Genomic DNA, 7500 nt, shown 5'->3' with positions numbered 1-7500 from the left:
TAAAAACCTAGGACAGGACATAATGAGACAGATATAACAAAACAACATTGTAAATACAAAGCAAAAACAAGTTTTGGTTTTTACATGTGATTAAGTGTGGTTGGTCTGTGTGTGTGTATATATATATATATATATATATATATATATATATATATATATATATATATATATATATATATATATATATATATATATGTAGTTACACACTTAACGGACAGGTACTGTTCGATTTCTTGAGGTAATAGTCACTTTCTGAGTTTCATTTCAGAAAATGTACGCATACCCTGTTTTTCGCCGCCAAACGCCAACATCAAGCCGACTCCTCATGGCGCCATCGGCGGAGGCGAAGCGCCTTGAAAATGTGGAGTCTGGAAGGGCCAAACCGAAAGAGGAGGTGCTGACAGAGGCCAGTACTTATGTCTGCACAAACGGTGGCGACCCCAATGACCAGTTTTTAGTACTGGCTCACTGCAAACTTCAGTTTGGGAAGTACCAGGGCCAGAGATTTAGATGGCTCCTGGAAAACTCACTGGAGTATGCAGTTTATTTGGTGCTCAGCATTTCCACTGAGAAAGCGCAGACAAACCCATTGTCAGAAAATAAACAGCTGTTTCTACAGTACACTTCTGATATTAGAGAGATGGCAGAAGAAGTGGAGAAGTACAAGAGGAAGCAGGATATGCAAGCAGAAGCCCGGGCAACTGGAGACCAGGGCTGCTTGATGGTGGAGTTTGGAGACTTCCAGGGTCGGTCCATGAAGGAAGTTTATGAGGACCAGAGCAAGGAGGCAAAGGACCTCATCAGGTACCTGGTTAAGGCAGATGCCAGGCCCAACACCAACATGGCCCTTTTTAAGGCGTACGTCCTGAAAAGACAGGCTTCTGCTGTGGGCACCAGTGGACATCAGCCTGCACGTCCACCTGCACGTCCACCTGCTGCCGCCACTGTCTCTGTACCTCCACCCTCAGCCTCCAGTACCTCTGCACCTCCACCCTCAGACATCCGAACTGGTGTACAACAGACCGCCACTGTGAAAGCGCTGTTGGCACGTGGCAAACATTTGTCTCCTTCACAGCTGGCGAGAAAAATCATGTCACCAGTTAAACCCTGTGAGTAGTGAGTGTAAATATCGAATTTCCCATACAGCAGTTCAACATGTATTTATTTATCGTTATGGCAAACTTGTCATGTTTCTAGATCCATTACCGCAGTCCACTTTACCTCCTCCAGCAGCAGAACCTTCAACCAAACGTTTGGCCCAAAGGCAGATTTTCACTACTGGTAAGTAAGCACCATCTTGCATACGTTTGTCTTTTGTGTATTGTTCACAGTAATAGTTTTTACATTTCTGCTCCAGGCACTCCTGTTCCCACTGCTGAAGAAGATGATGAGGAGCTGGTATTTGCTGCATCCCAATGTGAAGCACAGCTAAATACAGGTGTGGCATATGACAAATGCCAATATTGTTAACATGTTCAGTTACAAGTCACTTATAAGTTATTTGTTAATGATAAATTAATAATTTACAAAACATGACTATACAATAATAAATCATTATTAATAAGTAATACGCTAACCATTTATAAATGTTAGTGTTAAGACACTTATAAGTTTTTGGTTTAATGATGAACTAATAATTTACTATAATCATATAAATATAACTTATTAAAAAGTGGTTTGCAAACAATATACAAATTTGCTGTAAGTTATGGTAAAAAATATAAATCATTATTTGAGTCTATTTAAGTATTTTAAGTATTTAGGTCAAACTTGTTTCAGTATCGTCTCTGATAATGGTTAATCTTAAACAAGTAATGAATAGACCATTAGTAAATGATCATTATAAGCTTGTCTGTGTTCAAACGCACAAACATGCAGAATTCGTAGGAATACTTTATAATTGGCACAGAACTTAATAGGTAACCAGTGTAGAGACGATAAAATTGGTATTATATGAACATATTTTCTTGTCCTAGTAAGAACTCAAACGTTTGGACACATCACTATTTGTAATGTTTTTGATCAAAAATACAGAAAAAAAGTAATATTGTGATATATTATTACAATTTAAAATAATTGGTTTTCAATTTATTATACTTTAAATGATCATTTATTTCTGTGATCAAAGCTGAATTTTCAGTATCGTTCCTCCAGTCTTTAGTGTCACATGATCCTTCAGAAATAATTTTAATATGATGATTCATTTTCAAAGTTGTTAATATTTTTTCATAACCTGTGAAACTTTTTTATAATACTTTGATGAATAAAAAGTAAAAAAGAAAAGAAAAAAAGAAGCAAAATGTTTTAAAAATAGAAATCTTTTGTAACAGCGATAAACTCTACTGGTCAGTCATTTGGGGTCAGTAATTTTTTTTCTTTCTTTTTTTGTAATAAATCAATAATTTTATTCAGCAAGGATGTGTTCAATTAATAAAAATTGATAGTAAACGAGATTTATATTATTTTAAAAATGTTTTTATTCTGAATAAATGCAGTTCTTTTGAACCTTTTATTCATCAAATATATTAGTCAGCAGAACTGTCTCCAACACTCGTAATGAATAATCATATTAGAATGATTTCTGAAGGATCATGATCACTGAAGACTGGAGGAACCATCCTGAACATCAAACCATCCTGAAAACCAAATATTTTAAATTGTAATAATATATCACAATATTAAAAAAATATTCTGTATTTTTGATCAAATGATGTGCAAAAGAAACTTCTTTCAAAAACATTACAAATAGTAATGTGTCCAAACTTTTGGCCTGTACTGTATGCGTATATATATATATATATATATATATATATATATATATATATATATATATATATATATATATATATATATATATATATATATATATATATATATATATATATATATATATATATATATACAGGATTTACAGTATTGCATACCACTTAATAATAATTTATGAATGTATTAAGTAATAATTAATAAATTACTTATAACTGAATTAACAAAACATTTATAAAATGTTAGCATATTACTTATTAAACATTAATAAATGTATAGTTATGTTTTGTAAATTCATCAACTAATAACTTATAAGTGACTTATAACTGTACATTTTTTAAAGTGTTACCCAAATGTTATAAGAATGTTTTGTAAAAACACAAAAAATCTATTTGTTTTTAATATTTTTTGTTTAAAATACAGAATTATGTCACATCATGCTTCAAGCAGGATGCATTCTTTGAGTGCACTTCTTCAAAACCGTAAGGATGTCCAAAGGTGTCGGGGTATTTATTTGCGTTTCCGAACTTACCCGTTGTGAAACAATCGCCGGATAACTTTTTCACTCCGCTTGCTCTTCTCACTCACTCTTTAGCTACCCCTGAGCAGACAGGATCATGGAGTTTCATTGTTCTAATGATTAGTGGAACAGTTTTTTCCTTACTGTATATTTGTGCATGCTTCGTGTCTGAATTAATCGTGCCTCATTTTCCTTACTCCATTTCATCTAATCCTCATCCTCAAAGAGCTTTATTGATTCCATATTCCTTACATCAATAAAGTGTACACTGCGTTCTTTGCTTTTTAACACTAGTACCATTTTCTTCACTGTTAATGATTATTAATACTTGTCCAAAATTATTGCTTCGCAGGCTGTTTGTGGGCTGAATTTTTGGCATATTACTATCAAATGCAGCAGTCATGCTTATATTGTTTTTTGTTACTATTCACTCAGAGGCCTGTGCTGGTCCGTCTCCATCAGCGGAAACTGCAAAACCACCAGATCTTCAACATCATCACCCACCAGCTGAGCTTCCAGTTCATTGGAAAGATCATCTTCCACCTTTCCAACATGAGTGGATCCGGAACACACTGTTTAAGGCCAACCTTCGAACCGGCAAGCCAGAACTAGTGTCCCAGCTGAAGCTTTGGTGGTACCCTCCTCAGCCCCCTTTAATTAACACTCAGCCACCCGCCTCACACGACCTCTTCTTCTGTCGGCCCCTTTTCTTATGGATGCCGCTGAAGATGTGGTTATTTCCCCTTGTCTGTGTTCGCGTAGACTGTGTTAAGCACAGACTGACAGCGGCAGGACTTTATCGCACCGTGCGCAAGGTCTTGGACATCGACGGGTGGTATGACCTTGCCACTGAGTATCTGGAGTGCAAACGCTGCAAAAAGAAATATCCTGCCTGGTCCGAGGACATCTTAGGGCAGCTGGATATGGGCCACCGCAGTCAGTTTCCAGCTTTGCTGACATACAGGTAATTCTTAACGACAATCATTCATTATTAGGCGCTTTTATTTGTGTGTTTTTTTTGCATGATTATACTGTTGTTTTCTTAGATACTCATGTGACAACCGGGTGCTGAGGATGATGAGGGAGAGGACACTGGGCAACAGTGTGACTCAGCTTTACAAGAAGCTGATGGAGCAGCACAGTGAGGCATGGACACAGCGTGTCCTGCAGTACTTGACTGCCTGCGAACCATTTACAAGGTCCTCCCTTGTGCAGCCTCCTGTGTTTGCTGAGCCTCCCCTTTTACCTGCCCTACCTAAACCTAAGTGGCTGTTAGCAGTGTACGCCAGGGATGTTCTGGGGCGTTTGCACGAGGTCAAGGGCAAAATTACATCCATCTTTGGCTGTGTTCTCAAGATGGACTCCACAAAAAAGGTATCACAGCCCTGTTTGTATCAAGATATTTGCCAGACATGGATATGTACACAGACATAATGAACACGGTTTTTGACCCTTTTATTTTTCCCTATAGGTCACAAAGAAACTGGCTGGTGCTGCTTCAGGAACAGCTGCCTGGTGCACAAATGTGGGGAACGAACACGGCCAAGTCCTTGTCTCTGTGCTAACAGCTGCCGAAGGACATGGACTGGACTCCATGGCAGCTGGTTTGATGAAACGCTACCGGGAGGCAGGAGAGGCAGCCCCAAAAGTAATGTACGTGGACAGAGATTGCTGCAGTCAGCATGGCCAGTCTCGAGTGAAGGTCCTGTTTTCGGAGTGGGATGAGCTTGAAGTGCGCCTTGACATCTGGCATTTCATGCGGCGATTTGCTGCAGGTGTCACGACAGAGGCTCATCCTCTCTATGGGATCTTCATGGCACGTCTGTCCACGTGCATCTTTCAGTGGGATCCAGAGGATGTGGCTGCTCTTCGCCATGCAAAGGAAGGTGAGCTGGCGGCAAAGAAGACTGGACACATCTCCGGAAAGGCGGTCAGTGCTCGCATTACAAGGAGGGAGTTGGCACTGCACTGCCGAAGGAAGACCAGGGGGATGGAGGAGACGACCAGATCAATCGGATCACTGATTGATCTGTTTGACAGTGCGGCCGGGAAGGACACTCTGGGAGTTCCTCTGCTGGACCACGAAAGGATCCAGCGGATATGGAAAGAACAGCAGAAGCATGTACAGTGTATCCAAGATCCAGAGAACTTTCCACTGTACATGAAGACAGGGACACTGAAGAAGGGTGGTGTGGAGCTGTGCTGCTACAGGTGTGCCCGTGGCTCTACCTCCTTGGAGTCATTCCACCTGCACCTGAACCGTTTTATTCCAGGTATTACATACATATTTAATTACTTACTAATTGAATTACTAATTTAAAATATAAGCACTGTAACTGCTTCCATTACTTTAACGTAATGGCACATTAATAAATGTCACACTCTACAGTAATTTTACAGTTCTTTTCTGATGTCATAAGCATTGACAAAGCTGTCTTGCCTGACAATCACTAGTAACTAATGACAATTTTTTATCTAAATTACATAACTCTATTACATGCAACCAGTTACTTCATAGCACATCATGTGTAGTACATATGTGACATATAATACCCTTTTTTGTTTATTTAACTTTTAGGAACCAGTGCCAGTGATGCGCATTTTCAGGCTTATCTCCTTGAGGGCTTGATGCGTTGGAATGATGACCGGATGGATGAAGCCATAAAAGGACCTTCATCTATCCGGTCATATGGCAGTGCCATGAGAGAGGCTGTGGACCAGCTTAGCCGAACAGTCTTTGGGAAACCCTGGGATGAGCGCTATCGGCCTCCTGGAGCATATACAGGCAAGAAATTAATTTTTTATTTCTATTTTAGCCTTTAATGTACTAGACAAAATATTAAAGAGCCCCTATTATTTTTTTCTGAAAATTACCTTTCATGTAGTAAGTAAAAAAAAAACTTCTCAAGGGCTAGCCCCAGCCCTAACCCTGCTCAAGAGCTACCCATAACCCTAACCCTGCTCAAGGGCTACCCCCAACCCTAACCCTGCTCAAGGGCTACCCCCAGCCCTAACCCTGCTCAAGGGCTACCCCCAACCCTAACCCTGCTCAAGGGCTACCCCCAACCATAACCCTGCTCAAGGGCTACCCATAACCCTAACCCTGCTCAAGGTTAAAAAATTAGTTCTACCATTGTTTCATCATCGATTCAGATTTGCACTGGGATTTATGGAAAATCAGTGTCTACAATCAAATCACTGAGCTTTAGGAAGCCTCTGGACACAATGTTTTTTTTTTTTTTTTGGAATATGCGGTAAACCAATCACAACAGACTGGGCTGTCTGACCGGTCAGAGCAGAGTGAGCGTTTGGCTGAACGTTTTGGTGATGTGCAATGTATATTATGAGAAAATGAAAGTTTTTTTTGACCTTTGACTTTGAATATCTCCAAAACTAAATTAGGAAACTTTAAAATAGCATAATAGGGGCATTTTAAGAATTTCTTTTTTTCACTTTCTTTTCTCTCATTTCTTGTAGGCGAATTGCTGGGAATGGAGTATCTTTACAGCCAGACTGGCAAAACACTAACTCCAGTGCTCCAAAACCCAGAGGAGGAAGACAGGCTGGTGGAGGAAGTTGATGACCAGGATCTGCAAGATGAGGGGTTTGAGGAACAGATCCTGGAGGACATCACAGTTCCAGTGCTGTATGAGGATGACCCCTGCAGTGATCTCGGAAACAGCCCCTCATCTTTGCCTCAGCCTCAGTCCCCAGTATCATTGGCTGAGCCATCCACATCATCTGGTGGAGAAGGACAGCATCTTGCCCCTGCCCCTTCAGTGCTGTCACAGCCATCTGACACTGGAAGCAGTCTCTCTGATGAGGCTCAGGTAAGACACTTTAAGTGCTTTATTTAAGTTCAATCTTGTTTTATTCCACATATATTAATATTAATCTGCATTTAATAGGGAGCAGTCATTGGCCCAGATGGCATCGCTGGGTGGGATAAGGTCCAGGATCTGGCTGGTTACCTGGTGGGTCTTCGTGAGGCTGCTTACCTAACTGACCTCCAGATGACAGAGGCCATCCAGCTGTGGACAGCTCTCCCTGATTGTGATAAACAGCGGGTCAACTATCAGTCTCGACATCAGCCTCAGCTGACACATGGGCGCTTTAAGGCTCCAAAGCGGTCCGGTGTCACACCGGGTGTGGAAAGTGTCAAACGTTGTCTGATTGGACATCCTGGGGGTCCAGCACAGTGGCCCAGCACCAGCCGC

Source organism: Pseudorasbora parva, chromosome 20 (assembly GCF_024679245.1).
Source record: "Pseudorasbora parva isolate DD20220531a chromosome 20, ASM2467924v1, whole genome shotgun sequence".
NCBI lineage: Eukaryota > Metazoa > Chordata > Actinopteri > Cypriniformes > Gobionidae > Pseudorasbora > Pseudorasbora parva.
This window is presented reverse-complemented; position numbering follows the sequence as displayed.